This window comes from Equus caballus, chromosome 22 (assembly GCF_041296265.1).
Source record: "Equus caballus isolate H_3958 breed thoroughbred chromosome 22, TB-T2T, whole genome shotgun sequence".
Lineage (NCBI taxonomy): Eukaryota > Metazoa > Chordata > Mammalia > Perissodactyla > Equidae > Equus > Equus caballus.
The window spans coordinates 14749767-14768528 of record NC_091705.1 but is presented as its reverse complement, the minus strand read 5'-3'; the positions used below and the strand labels follow the sequence as shown (position 1 = coordinate 14768528).

The following is an 18762-nucleotide window of genomic DNA, read 5'->3' as shown; positions in this document are numbered from 1 at the left end:
TAAGATCTCTAACCTCACAGAGTTCAGGAACTACTAGAGCTTCTGGAGATAACTGATAATAAAAATGAACACATCCTTTAAATTACAATTGGTACCATGAGGGAGATGGAGGAGAGGGAAAGCCAGAAGGAAATGACGTCTATCGGATGGGCAGGAAGGTCCCTCTGAGGATGTAACTAATAAGCTGGGACCTAAAGGATGAAAACGAGCCAGGTTGCAAAGGTATGGGGGGCATTTAAGCAGAGGGAACAGTTCATGCAAACGCCCCAGTGAGAGACTTGCAGGAAACTGAAAGACAATGAATGTTGCTATAGTACAGAGAATAGGACCCAGGCTAGGCTGGAGAGGTCGAAGAGGGGTGGATCTTGTAGGATGCTAAATAAAAAGTTTAAATTGTATTGCAGATGTAGTAGAAAACTACCAAAGAGTGATAAATGGGGGAGTGATATGATCTGATTTGCATTTTTAAGAGACCCTCCTGACTGCTGTGGGGGAAACGGATTGGGAAGAGGCAAGCAAGGAGACTTATTGCAAGTAATTACAGGATATAGGCAAATGATAGTGGTGGGGCTTGGTCTAGAGTGTGGACAATGGAAATGGAAAGACATAGAAGATCAAAGATCAGTCACGTTTGGTGATGGATTAGACATAGATGATATGAGGAACTGTCAAAGGACGCCTGGACTGTGAGCAACTGGGTGATATCACTTTCTGAAATACGGGAAAAATGGAAGAGGAATCAGGTTGGGGGAAAATCGGGAGTTCTGCTTTGGAAATGTCAATTTTGAGTTGCCTATTAGATGACCAAGCAGAGATGCCAATTGGGCCACTGTACGTGTATGGGTTCAATATAAAGGTCTATGCTACACAGAAATAAAAGATACAACAGTTTATGAATGGTTGGATATCGTCCAAGAAAAGATGAATAAGACTACATAGGAAAAGTGGATTGAGAGAAGAGAGGTAACACAACCTGTAGAGATCAGTTAGAGAAGGTTGCTCTGGCAGAGGAGGCGGAGGAGGGGTTAAGTGGGTCACACGTTACACAGAAGAGGACTAAGAACTCTGTTAGAATGAGAAGTTGGGAGATGACAAGGAAATCCATTTCAGCGCCAAAACCAGACTGGAATACATTTACCAGTTATTGGAAGGTAGGAGGAAGTATATGAAGACAATTTTTAGAAGTTTCACTTTCAACGTCTGCAGAAAAGTAATTGTAGGAGTTGTAGGGTCAAAAATGGTTCACAGTTGTTACTAAGTGTATAATTTTAACATGGAAAGACTAGAGCACATTTGAGTATTAATGGGAATAACCCAATATGGTGAGAGGAGAATAACCATGCAAACAACTGAATGTGGAGAAGGTTAGGAAGTATGGGATTCAAAGTACAGAGTTTGTCTTTGACTTCCTTCAGGAAAGAGGAGGGAAGGAGGAGAAAGCAGCATTCAGGCACCAGCTGGTTTGTAGACTTGCGATAAGGTGTCAGGAATCTTCCTGCTGGCGGTTTCTATTTTTTCAAGAAAGCATGAGGCAAGTTATCAGCCTAAAGTACGGATGTGTGTGTGAGAAGAGGAGATAAGTTTGAAGGGGAGAAGCAAGATGTCAAATTCTTTACAGACAAGGAAAAAAGAAGCTTGCTAGAATTTCCAGGTAGTGTTTTACTTCCATTTAAAGTGGCTCGGGGCTCGTGAATTTGCAGTGACACCAATCTGCCAGCTATGACTCTCTCAAGTAACACTCATCAAGGGCTGGATTCATCTATGGCAGTGGTCCTCCAAGTATAATACCTGGACCAGCACCATCAACCTCACATGATAAGTTGTTTAAAACTGCAAATTCTTGGGCCCCATCCCAGACCTACTTATACCAGAATGCCTGGCGGTGGGGCCCAGGAATCCATTTTAACATGCCCCCCTAGGTGATTCTGAGACACTGGCAAGTTTGGGAACCACTAATAGAGGGAAGGCATTTTTTTTTAAAGATTTTATTTTTCCTTTTCCTCCCCAAATCCCCCCAGTATGCAGTTCTGTATTTTAGTTGTGGGTCCTTCTAGTTGTGGCATGTGGGATGCTGCCTCAGCATGGCCTGATGAGTGGTGCTATGTCTGCGCCCAAGATTCGAACCTGCAAAACCCTGGGTCGCCGAGGCGGAGCATGCGAACTGAACCATTCCGCCATGGGGCCGACCCCAGAAAGCCTTTTTCTGCCAGGTAAAGCAAAGGAGGGAGAGAGACCAAAAGAATTAAAATGCATATGCAAGAGTAATTATACTAATGATCCATGGAATAAAAACTGGATAAGCAGTGAAGACGTCTTTTACAGATATCCTGGCCCCTTTTAGAAAAACACATTTTAAAAAGCATTGTTCTTGAACGAAAGGTGTAGACGTTTTAAATTCTGATACAGATTGCACAATGGCCCTCTAAAACTTTACGTACCCATCCACGGGGCACAATGCCCACAGCACCGTATGCTTGCCCAATTTTTTTCATTGTTTGACCATTTAATAGACGAAAATGGTATCTTTTGGTTGTTGTTTTTGTGTTATTGTTTGCTTATCTTTTATTGCCTTTACGGCCCTAAAATGAAATGTACAAGAACAGTGTGGGGGTACCTGACAACAGCATATGAGAAAAGGGCCAGAGGAGTTTTAATTGGAACACACAATAAACCCAGAGTATGCTATGGTTCTATTAATGGGAACATGTGTCCTATTCAATTGCAGCGATGTTTCAATTCAGGACTGTCCTGGGAAGGTTTCTACACGTCTTCTATTCAGTTCTGGATATCACACTTTGAGAGATTTATAATCTAAAACTCTACTGTAATGATAAAGTGCCTTCCTGAGACCACCAAACATGAAGTATAGTTGAATGTTTTGGAAATATTTGGCCTAAAAGAGAGACTTTTGTGGAGGGAAGTGAATGTAGGAAACAGACTAGCATGACATCCATAAGGAAATATGTGAATAATTGACAAATGAAAGACAGTGTAGACTTCATAATCATAAATCTTATAAGAAGATTCAAGGGTGGAATTAATAAGGAGACAACTTTCATTATGATTCACAAAAATTCTTCCTAATAAAACAGAACCATCTTCTCTGATCCTCTAGACTTTTAGGCCAAGGACGAACGGCATTAGTTAAGGGCTAGAACAAGGATCTTTATCTTCTTCTCTAAGTGTGAGATTCATGATGCTTTGAGGGTTCCAAACTCCACTTTCATAGAGATAAACTCACTTTATCTGTTTCTGCTATTTAAATTTCTAACATAGCCTGTTTTCCAACCAAACAACATGAGCTTCTCATTTAGCTGTAAGTATGGAGTTACAGGTCACTGTAATTTTTTCAACTTTGTTATCCTACCACTAACAAAAAAACTTGTATTTAAATTCACAACTGTTTATCATGAACCTTAACATCTATTTAGACATCTTCATGTCTATAGGATGGGAAGAAGAACATACTCAGAGACCTTTTACTTCCCAATATTCTTGCAGTAGGACTAGCTTTGACAAAATGATAAATAGGACTAGCAAGTAGGAAGTCAATGTGTGATACCACACCTAGAGTTTGAATTTATATTCATGCAGTTCATTGTGGTTCTTTTGGTAGATTTACTTCCATCTCCATGGCTGACAAAATGAGTGATTATGGCCTAACAATTTTTGCTATCTCTACAATCTACTTTCTGAGAAGTAAATCTAAGTCACAAATATCAACCTACTCCAGCCTGCTCTTTTCCTAAATAGATTAAACCAACATCACCAACATAACTGGCCTCTCTCTTCTACACAGCTCCCTCTGCTAAGAAGTCAGAGATTCTATGTCATGCTTCAAGTTCCAGAAGGACAGAGACCATTGGGAGACTCAAAATGTACTGCAGAAGCTAAATAGTAAAGAAATGAATATAAAGACATTCTGAAAATTCGAAGACTAGAGGAGAGTTTGCAAAGTCTTCTAACAGTAGCACAGTTACGTCAGAAAGGGATATCTAATTATCCAGTTGACTCTCATAAAGTTTATTTTTATAGTCACAAATGGGATCAGTAAAGAAAAAAACAGGGATAGAGGTTTCCTACTTCAATATTACTATTGTCCCCGTGGGAAAACAAATGATGAAAACCTTATATACAACCCCTGTTAAGAAGGTTTTCAGGCCATGGCTGAGAATAATTTAGTGGGTCACTCTTCCCTTCATGGCACCTACAGGGAGAAAAGGGACATCGCTAGAAACATTTACTCACCATGGGGTAAACGGGCAGAGCACACCCAGTTAACTCCTTCTTTTCTTCTTGTCCGTGAACAGTCTCATCAAATTTTCAGCCTCTGCTAAGCATATATGCTAGTGTCCATCTTAAAATTTTTGATTTGCTGAAGACAAAAAATAATTAGGTAGTATACCCTACATATCTCACAATAACATCCTGTGTTCTGAATGAAGATTTTCCTCTTCCATTTTTAAAAAAGCAGCAAATTTTTAGACAAAGCTTCTTAAAGAGTTTCTTAATCACTTGAAGAGTATCTATGAAACTCAGCTCCCAAAGAACAGAAGACAGAATTTTTAAAAGACTTATGTGTGTATGGACATCTAACCCATATAACCAGTAAACTATTTCTGGCACCTAGAAAAAGTAAAATTTTTCTTCTTCTCTCCATCCCCACGATGATTTCAAATTCATTTTAATTAAATGTGATACTGGCAAGATCTGTAATTCAATGTTTGAATATAATAAAAGCTTATTAATTCAGAGTAATTGTAGGAAAGGCCAGTGTGAATTAAAGTATCTCAATTCTGAAGAGCTTGAGATAAATTAAAATTAATTCCAGATATAAAGGTAACTCAAACTGAAGGCCACCAAAATACCACGGAGAAGGAGGGCCTGAGGCAAAGGTCTGTGTGTTGTTACTTTATCAGAGAGTGCAGTCTCAGGAGGCAAGAGTGAGGGACGTGCAAACTAAAACAGAGACACATACAGAGCCAGTACAAAATGCATTATGGTGCTGGCTACCACTAAGCATAACTGATGTTTCTCGATCTTGTAGGGTCATCTTCTGAGAAGCCATAGGAAATGCTTCTTAGGATGGTTGGTCTGGGGAAATAAAGGGGAAAGAATTTTTTAACTAGCTCTTGTTTCCCATCAGTCCAAGATTAGCCCTATGGGGCATTAACTCCCCATATTTCTGGGTTGCGCATTTGTGTGCAATAAGTAAAATCTCATGGAGTCCCATGCTTTGCATAGAAACAAAGGAGGCAAAAGGCATATGGCTCAGGCATAATGTGAGGTAGAGTCAGGCTGTACTTAGAGATGATTGATGGCTGGAGGCCATAATGAGGGGGTGGCCACTGCAGTGACTGCAAGAAGAGATAAGTGAGGACAAGGGGATCCAAAGTGGCATATAAACAATGCTTAATGTGGACATCCTGTAAACATGGAGGAAGGAGGTAGTGTATATATATATCTTTCATATGCATTGAAAGCATCTGGAAGGGTGGCCCAGAAATTACTAATATTGTTTACCTATTGGGGAGAAGAACTTTGTAAATGGGAGAAAGAAGGAGCCTTAACAGTGTGCATTTTTCTGTTTTGACTCTGAATCATATGAATGTGTTTCCTATTCAAAAACTTAAATAATTAAAATTGAAAACTCTGAAAAAGAAATAAGATGTAAGTATATAACTTAAAATCATAAGGAAGAAGTACAAAAACTTGGAAAGTGGAGAAATTGGGAGTTGGAGATGGGTGGGAAAGTTAGAGATGATGTAATTGCTCGAAATTCCCCATTTTTCCAATGTAGGAGTCAAAGAGATTCTAGATCAAGAAACAGAGGTGTCAAAACATCATTTAAAATGAAGTGGAGGGGCCGGCCCAGTGGCACAGCAGTTAAGTTCACGTGCTCCACTCTGGCGGTCTGGGGTTCACTGGTTTGGATCCCAGGCGCGTACCTACGCACCACTTATCAGGCCGTACTGTGGCAGGCATCCTACACATAAAGCAGAGGAAGATGCGCATGGATGTTATCCTACACATAAAGCAGAGGAAGATGCGCATGGATGTTAGCTCAGGACCAATTCTCCTCAGCAAAAAGAGGAGGATTGGCATTGGATGTTAGCTCAGGACTAATCATCCCCCCCAAAAAAACCAAAGCGGAAACTAAAAAGGAGGATGGGACTGGAGGGGGGGGGGTTAGTTTTCATTTTATTCCCTTCTGAATCATTGTATATTTTAAACATGTGCATGCATTACTCTTATATATTAAAAACACAATTTCATAAAAATTAAAGAAAAAAATAGAAGTTCCAATCCATTCCTCAAACACAGGCTCCATACAGAGCCACCAAGGTAGTTGCACCAAAAAGATTTCGAATCCAAATACCAGCACTAACCCTAAGACGCTGTTCTTTGAAGAGTACCAAAGCTTCCTGAAACATATGGAAAACAACGAAAGACAAAGACAAAAACGTCAAGTGCTCATAACCCTGAACATCACCACTGTTATGAAAGCCAACACTGCAGAGACAGAGCTCATGTTTACAACGCAGGTTTACTAGAAAGTGACACCCAGAATTAACAGCTGCAGTTGCCTGAAACAACAAAACCCCTTTACCAGGAAATCTATGACCACTTACTCCGCGAAGTCCAGACAGCATGAAATGATATGCAAGGGCTCATCTGAATACACATTTGAGGTCTGTAAGGTGCAATCCTCACCAAAGGACTTGAGAAACAGCAGCTCTCCCATGAGAGTAAAGGGACAAATGCTCCTTATATGAAAAGGAGATATTCTACATCCAAACAATTTGGATGACTTATTAAAGGCAAACTGTAAGAAAAAAGGGAAAAATTTAGGAAGATTCTAAGAACAACACATCAGCCTTCCAAACAGACCATCTCTGAAATAAAGGCAGATCAAGTGGATGCTGGAAAAGCTGATGTAATCTAGCACCTGTGATTTATCTAAGCCAATTTTGAGGCAAACATGATGCAATTATGTATCTGCATTAAAGTATCAAGTGTAAAAGAAAAATAACCTGCCAATAAATATCTTCTGGGAAAAAGTAGAATTAAAAGAAATGGGAACATTATAGATGTTCAGAAACCAATAAATCCTTTTCTCAATTAAGCATTCCTAGCTCCACGTGTCTTCTTCTGTAAGCCCAGAAATAAAATCCTGATGCCTTTTTAAAAACCATCCCCCAAATCTGACATGTAAAGCACCATATACCAGCTGGAGAAGTTCATTATCTTGGGATTATTAATGTAAATAACAGCAAAGATTAACATGGAAGAAATATCATATATCCAATTAAGCCCAACACCTCCTGGAGGGCATGGGTCATGGTTATTGCGGGAGACCTCTTAGCCCTTTGGCACTAACAGTGTGGTGCACGGTCAAGCAGCAGCAGCATCACCTGGGAACTTGTCAGAAATGCACAATCTCAGACCCCAAACCAGACCTGCTGAATCAGAATCTGCATTTAACAAGAGCCCCAGTGAGTCATACATTCACTGAAGTTTGAGAAGCACTATCATGGTCTCTCAGTCTTGACCCCAGAGTCACCTGGGGTGCTTATATAAAATACAGATTTCTAAGCACCTTCTCAGACTTAACTGGATTTCCAGGCATCAGCCATGTAGATCTATCAAGCGAGCACTTCAAGTAATCCTTCAAATCAGGCACAGAAGGTAGATATATACATCAATGAAACAGAAACGAGAGTCCAGGAAAAAACCATTTATCTATGGTCAATTCTTTTTTCTTAAAAATTGTATCTTTTGACATCCCTTTAAATTTTTATTGAGGCATGACTGACATACAAAGTCTGTACACATTATTAATATGTACATCTTGATAAATTTGAAGATAAGCATATGCCCATGAAACTGTCACCATATACAGTGCCATAAACTTAACCATCACCTCTAAAAGTTTCCCTTTTTTTGAAAATAACCTTTAAACATAACATCTACCCTCTTAAATTCTTAAGCATACAACACAGTGTTGTAACTGTTAACACAGTAGTTGTATACTGTATATACAGCAGATCCCCAGGACTTACTCATCTTGCATAAGTAAAACGATGCACCCCTTGACCAACACCTCCCCATTCCCCTAGCCCCTGGTAACCACCATTCTACTCTCCGCTTCTATGAGTTTGACTATTTTAGATTCCTGACATAAGTGGGATCACTTGTAGTATGTGTTCTTCTGTGTCTGGCTTGTCTTACTTAGCATAATGTCTTCCAAGTTCATCCATGTTGTACCAAATGGCAGGATTTCTTTCTTTTTAAGGTGGGATAATATTCCATTGTATGTATATACCACACTTTATTTTTCCATTCATCTGTCAATAGATATTTAGGTTCTTTCCATGTCTTTGCTATTGTAAATAATGCTGCAGTAAACACAGGAGTGTAGGTATCTCTTCAAGATTCCGATTTCACTTCTTTTGGATATATACCTGGAGAGGTGCCAAGACAGTTCAATGGGGGAAAGAATAGTATTTCCAACAAATGGTGCTGGAACAACTAGATACCCACACACAAAAGAATGAATTTGACCCTCACCACCTCACACCACATATAAAATGTAACTAATAATGGATCAAAGACCTAAACATAAGAGCTAAAACTATAAAACTCTTGGAAAAAAACATACAGGGTAAACCTGCATGACCTCAGATTTGGCAATAGTTTCTTAGCTATGATACCTAAAGAACAGGCAACCAAAAGAAAAAATAGGTAAATTGACTTCATCAAAATTTAAAACTTTCGTGCAAAGGACACTATCAAGAAAGTGAAAAGATAATCCACATGACAGGAGAAATTATTTGCAAATCATATGTCTGATAATGGTATATAGGTCTAGTATCCAGAATATAAAAACAGCTCTTGCGGCTGGCCCTGTGGCCAAGTGGTTAAGTTCGCACGCTCCACTTTGGCAGCCCAGGGATTCACTGGTTCAGATCCTGGATGCGGGCACCGCACCGCTCATCAGGCCATGCTGAGGCAGTGACCCACATGCCACAACTAGAAGGACCCACAACTAAAAAATATGCAACTGTGTACTGGGGGAATTTGAGGAGAAAAAGCAGAAGAAAAAAAAAAGATTGGCAACAGTTGTTAGCTCAGGTGCCAATCTTTAATTAAAAAAAAAAAGAGAGAGAGAGCTCTTACAACTTGGTAACAAAATTGAGTTATACGAGTTCCCAAATAACCCAATTAAAAAATGAGTATTTTCCAAAAAAAGACATACAAATGGCTAATAAGCACATGAAAAGATGCTCCATGTTATGAGTCATTGGTGAAATGAAAATCAAAACCACAATGAGATACCACTTCACACTCACCAGGATGACTAGAATCAAATAGTCAGATCACAACAAGAAGTAACGAGGATATAAGAAATTACAACTCTGGTGGGAATGTAAAATGGTATAGCAACTTTGGAAAACAGCTTGGCAATTCTCCAAAAAGTTAAACAGACTGACCATATGACCTAGAAATTCTGCTTCTAGATATATACCCAAGAGAATTGAAAACATATGTTCACACAAAAATTTGTACTCGAGTGTTCACAGGAGAAGCATTATTCACTGTAGCCAAAAAGTGGAAACTACCCATATGTCCAACAACTGATGAATGGATAAACAAATGTGGTACATCCACCCAATGGAATGTTATTCAGTCATAAAAAGGAACGAAATACTGACAGATGCTATAACATGGATGAACCTTAAAAACATTATACTAAGTTAAAAAAAGCCAGTCACAAAGGACCACAGATTGTGTGATCCTATTTATACGAAATGTCCCAAATAGCTAAATCCAGAGAGACAGGAAGTAGACCAGCAGTTGCCTAGGGCTAAGAGTTTGGTGAAGGGGAGAGAAAAGGGAATAACTGCCAATAATTACTAGGGTTTTTTAAAAATTTATTTTTTGAAAAAGAAGAAGATTAGCCCAGAGCTAACATCTGCCGCCAATCCTCCCCCTTTTGCTAAGGAAGACTGGCCCTGAGCTGACATCCGTGCCCATCCTCCTCCTCGTCTAGTTCACATGTGGGAGGCCTACCACAGCATGGCTTACCAAGTGGTGCCATGTCCACACCGGGGATCCGAACCAGAACATGTGCACTTAACCGCTGTGCCACCAGGCCGGCCCTACTACCGTTTTTTTTTTGAGATGATGAGAATGTTCTAAAACTAAATGTGGTGACGGTTGCACAACTCTATGAATATCATTGACTTGTATACTTTAATTGTATGGAATATTATCTATACCTCAACAAAGTCATTAATAAAAAACTCAGGAGTGATTATCTCTGAGGGGAGAGAAGACAATGGAATTTGGGGACAAATACACAGAAGGACTTCAACTATATTAGTAATATATTATTTCTTATGCTGGGTGGTGGGTACACGGGCATTCATATTATTCTTTCTACTTTGTATGTAACTAAATTATTATTTTTTTTTAAAGATTTTATTTTTTCTCCCCAAAGCCCCCCGGTACATAGTTGTATATTCTTCGTTGTGGGTCCTTCTAGTTGTGGCATGTGGGACGCTGCCTCAGCGTGGTTTAGATGAGCAGTGCCATGTCCGCGCCCAGGATTCGAACTAACGAAACGCTGGGCCACCTGCAGCGGAGCACGTGAACTTAACCACTCGGCCACGGGGCCAGCCCCTTAACTAAATTATTTTTAATAATTTTGTTTAAAAAGTGTTCCCAGAGGGGAGATCTGTGCCCTGACCAGTGTGGGGAAACCTCATCACCACCACCTCCAAATTCTCAACCAACATCCTAAAGCTTTGGGATGCACCAGATACACCAAAGATGCTCACATAAAAATACACAATTCAGGGGCCGGCCTGGTTGCGCAGTGGTTAAGTGCACAGGTTCCGCTTCTCGGCAGCCCGGGGTTTGCAGGTTCAGATCCTGGGTGCAGACATGGCACTGCTTGGCAAAAGCCATGCTGTGGTAGGCATCCCAAGTATAAAGTAGAGGAAGATGGGCATGGATGTTAGCTCAGGGCCAGTCTACCTCAGCAAAAAGAGGAGGATTGGCAGTAGTTAGCTCAGGGCTAATCTTCCTCAAAAAAAAAACAAAACAAACAGGAACAAAAACAAAAAAAATACACGATTCAAGGTCTCACACCACATCTATCGAATCAGAGACTCTGGGAAGGTAAACCGAACACGAAAAAAAGCCAAGTAATTTGCTGAACCCTCCAGTTACAGAACAATTGACACTACATTTCTGTTGAGGCAATTCAAAAATCTGTTATGTTTTTGGCAGCCTCATAATGATGACGACACAGATTCTGGGTTTTGGGGGATAACTCTGGACTTAAAAAAAAGAAAATAAGAACATAACATCAGGCCACAAATACCTGCTTTGAGAAAGAAAAATTACAGCTGAGACAACTAAGTGATCACACAGGCTGTAACTTGATTTTTTTCCTCCCATCAGAGATTTAATCGGTGTATAACTGGATCCTATCTTAGTCTAATCCATGTTGGGCCTAAATTTGGTTCTAGTTCATCCTATTTGATGGAAAAATCAGACTTGAATAGTTTCAATTTGAACAATTTTGATTTCTCCTGTCATCTCTACCTTCTACCATTTGCCTCTTCAGAAGTAGGATAGTTCCTTCCTGGTTTTCTTTTCATTGAGAACATCATTTCTTCAAGCTTTTTAATTGTTGTTTTTGTGTTTTTGAAACCCAGTCTATTCCCAGTCTTTAGACCAACTGAAAGTGTTCTTGAAGGTCCATGGCATGATTTCGACACTGCTTTTTGGTCCCTTCACATTTGTAAATACTATTCCTTCAAAACTCTGAGCTTTGGAGCTCTTCATGCTATCATTTTTTAAAGATGCGTTGTTTTTAGTGGAACAATGTTTCTCAAACATATTAAAATTTATTCACATCCCACATTCCTTATTTCTGCCCTATACCACCTGTACAATTTATAGTTTTATTTAAATCAATTTCAAATTGACTCATTTTTTAAAAATTATCCTCACCTATTGCAAATAAATTCATGAAGTCACAGGTTTGATGTGCCTCTTACATATTTAGTATATATTAAATAATTGCATAACTGTTAACGATTTTTTAAACTTTATCTGTTAACTACCTAACATCAAAATGCATACCACACATGGTCCATGAACCATCCTTTGGAGAATATGCTTGAAAGGTTCCAAGGTCAGAATTTTATTCTAAGGAAGCTTCTCCATCTGCTTGAGTTGTCAAACTTTGGAAAGCCTCTGGCCACAGGATCCTATTTATCTTTCCTCTTTCCATTCTGTAAGCATTTTCCTAATGACGAAGTTCCACCTTCCAATGCTAAAATGACAGCCACTTCCTTCCAAGACACTTGCTTCCTAGTGCCACCTTACTCTTGTCGGTCACAGTCAAGGATGCCCTCACTGCTTCCTCTACCTTTTGGTCAGTGGTTCTCAACCTCTTCTGCACCTGGAGGGCTTTCAAAAATCCTCTTGTCCTAGCCATACCTCAGATCAATTAAAGCAGAATCACTTGGAATGGGGCACAGACAACAGTATTTTTAAAGCTCCCCAGGTGACCCCAGCATGCAAAGTTGACAGCTACTCCTTTAGAAAGACACAAATAGCAGTAAGGCAAAGCAAGACTCTAGCAAAGGCAGTATGTAACCAGACTTAATTTAGGAGATGTTTGCTTTTGATACCTCCAGACAATACAATTTATATTTCCTACTCTTTATACCAAATTTGAAATAGTGCTTTGACCAACAGCTGTTAAAATTACCTACTTGCAAATGTACTCTACCTGCTATTACCCCAAAGGAGAATGTTTCTTAACATACACTAATAATTTGCAAAGTCAGGATTTACCATTTCTTGACAGAGATGAATACAAGATTTGCAAAGCTGTTTCACTATATATAGATACACACACACGTATATACACATCTACAGACACACAGTTGGAGACACTCAGGAAGTAAGTCTTCAGATAAGTCCAGCGATATGGAAGACACTATGGAAGTCAGCTCACAAAGGAGACATCTGGCAGCCACGTCAGCAATGGAAGGTATAACAGTTTCTATAGATGGCACAATTTGCTACCGATATTCATACATTCTGCGCTGCCTAAGCACTACTTGAATATCTTTCTAATGACCGTGGAATATTTAAATTGAGTAAAATGAGCACCAGATTGTTTACAAAGTGCTGGCCAATGATCCCCTCCTTACAAATTAACCTGCCCCAAAATATGATCGAATTTGATTTCCTGAAACGTACTTAGCCTATCCAGTTTTCCTTTTAATGAGACTTACCAGAGACCACCCAGTAACTCTTAAATGCTACTAAAACACTCACACACACTGTACCCCAAAAGAAGTGTGTTCCTAAAATTTAGGGGGAAAAAAAGAAGAAAGGGAGAAAGAAAGAGAAAGAAGGAAAGAAAGAAAAGCTTTTTGTGGCTTGTTTTACTAATAAAGAATGGTCTAGGACAAACATTAACAGGCCAGTCAAACGCTGACAGTGAAAACCATTTAGTTTCTGGGCCTCAGGTCTAACATGCGTGAGAGAGGAAAAGGGAGGGTGACACTCTGCCCAGTCTAGTCTTTCACACTAGTGTGGGCTGCCTGATTGTGTGAGGCTAGATGGCCCACACAACCAGAAAACCACGACTACATTCCACCAAGCTGGTTTCTACAACCAGAAACTCAGCCAATCTGCTAGCTACGAGTCTACCTATGTCTTTAAATTACGTAGTCCAACACCTGAATACGTGTAATTCTATGAAAATATCATCTTGAAGTACCCCCTCAAAAATATAAAAGCAACATATGCTCACACAGCCAGTGAAAAAAGGCAAAGCTGGATAATGAAAAAGTTACTATGCTCCTTCTGGCCATTATTCATCCCTTCGGCACATCCCACTGTCCGTGGACTACAGAGGCAGAATACTTTGTTCAAACAGTGGCTTTACCAGTTTCCCTCTTGGTGACTTTGGACAAGGTGACTTCATCTCCATCAGCCTCAGTTTCCTTATGTTCATAACAGAGAGAAATTATAGCACCTATCTCACTTTTTTTTTTTTTTTGAGTTTATGAATGAGGAGTGTTTAGACCAGGGCCCAGCACATAGTAACCACTCAAAACATGTTAGCTATTATTGCTCTTATTACATCAGGAATTCCTTCAAGTAAATATATTACATTACATAATAGACTTCATTATCTATAGGCATATCTACATGCCTCAGTGTAAAGTATATTGATTAAGATTAGCGACTCTGGGGTTGGTCAAACCTGGTTTGGACTCTAAGATACTTGCTAGGGGACCACCTTTCACTAAGTCGGCTTTTGAAGAAACAATCTTTGAGCGCCACCATGTGCCAACCACTGTTCTAGTTCCTGGTGAGACAGCATTAAAACAAAGGGCACTGTTACAAGAATGAAATATCAAGCCACAGTCCAAGAGAAAATATTTTTAAAACATATCTGAAGGCAGCCTTATATTTAGAATATATTTTTTAAAACCTCAGAATCTCAACAGAAAAAAGGTTTTTAAACGAATGAAAAAGTTAAACAGACATTTCATGAAAGGTATACAAATAGCAAGTAGTACATAAAAAGATGCTTGACATCATCAGTCATGAGGGAAATGTGAATTAAAACCACAACGAGAAAAAAAAAAAAAAAAAACCACGATGAGATACCACCACTCCCGCTAGATTGGCTAACACACAAAAAACGACTGACCTAATAAAACGTTGGGAAAGCAATGGAGCAACTGGAACTCTCACACAGAAAACAGGTGGACAGTTTCTTACAGAGTTAAACAGTCACCTACCATATGACCCAGCCACTCCGCTAATAAATATGCACCCAAGGGAAGTGAAATTATATACATGAAAGCTTATACTTGAATTTTCATAGCAGCATTATTTACAATAGAAAAAACTGGTATCAACTCAAATGTCTATCATCAGATGAATGAACAAATTATAGTATATTCATACAATAGAATACTACTCGTCAATAAAAAGAAATAAGCAACTGCTACATACAACACCATGGTGAATCTCAAAATAACTGTGCTGCGTAAAAGGAGAAAAACAGTACATTATTTATGATCCCATTTACAAAATGTTCCAGAAAATGCAAACTAATGTATAGCAACAGAAAGCAAATCAGTGTTTGCCTGGAATGGGAGAAGAGGGAAAGAGGGAAAGAGGGATGATAAGAAACAAGAGCCAGATTTGGGGGGGCGACAGTTATGTTCATTATCTTGATTGTGGCAACGATTTCATGGGTGTAATACATATAACAAAACTCAAATTGTAAAACTGAGGAATATACAGATAATTGTATGACAATTATATCTCAAAGCTGAAAACACCAACAAGACAAAATATAAACAAGGTCTTTACCTTCATCAGACTTACATTTTGATAGGGGGAGAGCTAGACAGAAAAAGTTTAAGTAAGTGCCTACCACATAGTTCTAAGTAATACAATTAAAATCAATTCCCATGATGCTCACCCCTCGAAAAAAAGACATTGAAGAATGTTTATAGCCACACTGTTTGTAATAGTGCCATCCAAATGCCATCCACAGTAGAAGAGATTAAACAAGCTGTCGTATATTCACACAATGGAATACTATTTGGCAATGAGAAGGAGTGAACTACCGCTGCATACAAACACGGAAGACTCTCACAAACGAAATGTGGGATGAAAGCAGCCAGGCACCAGTGAGGACTTCCTCTCTGATTCCACTGCTGACAGAGGCCAGGAGGGCAGTTACCCCTGGGGTGTAGTGACTAGAAGGGAAGACCAGAAGGGCTTCTGGTGTCGGTACAGAGTCGTGCTCACTTTGCAAAAATTCAAGTTGTATTCTTAAGATTTGTGTACTTTTTATGTTAAGCTTCAATAAAAATATTTTAAACAAAATGAAAAGGAAGCCACGTGATGTGATAGGGACTGACTGCTCTTTTAGGTTGGACGTCAGAAACCTCTCTGAGCAGGTGGCATTTAAGGTGAGGCCTGAATAACAAGAATGAGCCAGACACGTCAAGTTCTTGGAGAAGCGCATTCTAGTCAGAGAGAACGGCAAGTGTCATCACAGTGAGCATAAATAGGAGAGCCAGGCAGAGAATACTATAAACTGAGGTGGGAGAAGTAGATAGGGGCCATGTCATAAAAGGACACCATAGGCTAGGTAAGGAGTATAGATTTTATTCAGATCCAATGTGAAAACATCAGAAAATTCTACATATGAAATGTTATAAAATTATTTGTATTTTTGGGGGTTTTCTTACCTGTTTAAACCGGTTTCATCATCAGTGAAACGGGAATAAGAAACTAAATGATAAAATGTATATGAAGGGCTTAACACAGTGCCTAGCATGCCCTCAAAGACTGCTTGTGATCAATATTACCATATCTCATTGAATTTAAGATACCAGAAATTGCAGGATGCATCATTATTTTATAAATCATTAAGAGAAAAACATTGCCCATTAAAATATCACAACGCTATTATTTTATCAGTTAGAATTTTTAGTTACCTTGTAAAAGAGTGTTTTGGACTCATCAAGTCACAGCTTATTATCATTTGCCACTCTTTAGGCATATATAAAAAGTAAAAATATAAGTTAAGTACTTACCAAAATGTCTTCCCATTCAGAATCTCACTGCTCTGAATCACTTTTGGACTCAGATCCCCCAATTCCATGTTGTGAGCACCTGTGTCAGCAACAGCAATGGCGGGAGGTTGGCTACCCGGAAGTCATAGGATACTGTTGCTACCTATATCATTAGTCATATAAATCTGGCTTAATACTGCATCGAAAATATGAATATAATACCTGCCCTCATTCCTCAGGAACACAGGGAGTGAAAACTGAAATGGTGTGTGGAACGCTCGGAGTTTCAGGGGAAGAAAGGCACCATTCGGGTCCAGGTAAGGTTACTGAGCAAACCCTCCCTCTGGTTTAGGCCATACTCACTGCTCCAACCCCAAAGCCAGGCCCTCCCCAGCTCCTACATGAAACAGTAATTATTTTCAGATGTCAAATCATTGTTCAGGTATAATTTTGTAATAGTCCCACCTCTGTTATCATTATGTTCTGAATTATCTGTTCTTACCATGGCCCCTAGTGATTAAAAAAATAAGCCCTTATAATGATTAAAGGTCTACTGTAGCAATTCTTTTTGTTTCTGCTACTTGAAAATGGTTCCTTTCTTCTGCCTACTAAAATCATAATTAAATTTAATCCCACCACTACTTAGGGGAAAATAAGATTCAATACACTTCTATTTCACACACCAGATGACAGCTCCTGCCTCTCCAACAACTCAAACCAACCAGCTCTTTCTCTGGTTTTCCCTTCCTTGAGGTCAGACACACAGCTTCTCATAGTACAACGTGAAGATTGCTCTTACAAAGCAGAAAGTATGCGCACCATTCACTGAGCTCAAAATCACACTACAGTGGAACTGCCAGGTTCGGAGCAATTGGCGTGTGGAGGTCAGTCTGATTTGATGCAAGTTCTGAATTACAGGAATTGGTACTCTGGGGTCAGTACGGCTTTGTGGTGATGAGGGCAGGCTCTGGAGAGAGACTTGACTGGGTTCAAAGTGGCAGTGTGACCTTGGGTAGATAACTTCTCTACAGCCCCAGTGTCATTATTTGAAAAATGGGGATTACAATAGTACTAAACTCATGGGGTTATTGTGAGCATAATATCTGCCACATTAAGAGGGGAATGAAGGTTAGCCACCATTCTCATGTCTAGTATAAGTTTTATTCCTCTTCTGTAACTCCCACTACACAGACGTGCAGTATAGGGAGATTAATAGGAGACAGGACACCTCAACTCTTACCTTGTATCTACTACTAACTGCTTATGATGGAACAAATCTCTTGACTTCTCTGGTATTTCTTTTACTGAAGCAAAATCACAGTTTAATATGAGTTTAAGAATATACAAATAGGAGCATTCCACATAATAACAGTTTGTGGTAGAAGTGGAAGCTCAAAGCCACTCCAACTTTAAACTGTTTCCATGATTTTAAATCTGTACAGAAAAATCATATCCAAACGAAAGACTTCCAAGTCTACACAGAGAAGAGCCTCACGTATCAGCAAATGACATAATGTGCATTTATTGAGTGCCTACTCAGTGCACTATTCTGCACTAAGCATGATACATTCATCCATTCCTTCATTCAACACATATTTCCTGATCCCCTAATAGGTGCCAGGCCCTCTCCCAGGTCCTGGAGATAGATGGTTGAACAAAACAGACAAGGTCCTTGATCTTGTGAGGATGATATTTCAATGGTGAGGGAGAAAGATAATAAAAAATAAACAGAAATGAACAAGATAATTTCAGATGGTGAAAAAACATGTAGAAAGTAAACTAGAGTCACATTTTGGGTCAGGGATGCTGGTAACCCACCGCAACCCTAATGAGATACCTAATGTTATTTTTTTTAACGCTTAGGAAATCAGTGCTCAAAGTAACAAATTTGATCAATCTGCACAACCAGTAATGGTCTAGACAGGGGCTGGAGCCCGTGTTTGCCAAGTTCAGGATCCAATGACTCACCATGCCCATTGCCTTTGTAACAGAGGTTTTCTCAGTTCACTGTCATGGCTAGTACAGAGTTATACACCAGGTTGGCCCCTATGATTTATATCAAATTCCAAAGCTGTCAATTCTGAATTAACGAAGTCGAACCAGGTGAGGGCCAGAC

At 39.4% G+C, this 18762-nt stretch overlaps 1 protein-coding gene across 3 annotated transcripts in view; it reads right to left on the bottom strand.

Moving 5' to 3' along the window:
* Nucleotides 1–18762, bottom strand: part of PAK5 (p21 (RAC1) activated kinase 5) — a 310095-nt gene that overhangs the window by 271580 nt on the left and 19753 nt on the right. Inside the window, exon 2 of one of the 3 annotated variants that reach the window (XM_023626125.2) lies at nt 16668–16746. The exons of the other annotated variants lie outside the window; for them this stretch is intronic. The gene's annotated coding sequence lies outside the window, so the exon portion shown is untranslated. The remainder of the gene's footprint in view (nt 1–16667; nt 16747–18762) is intronic. 3 annotated transcript variants of the gene reach the window in all.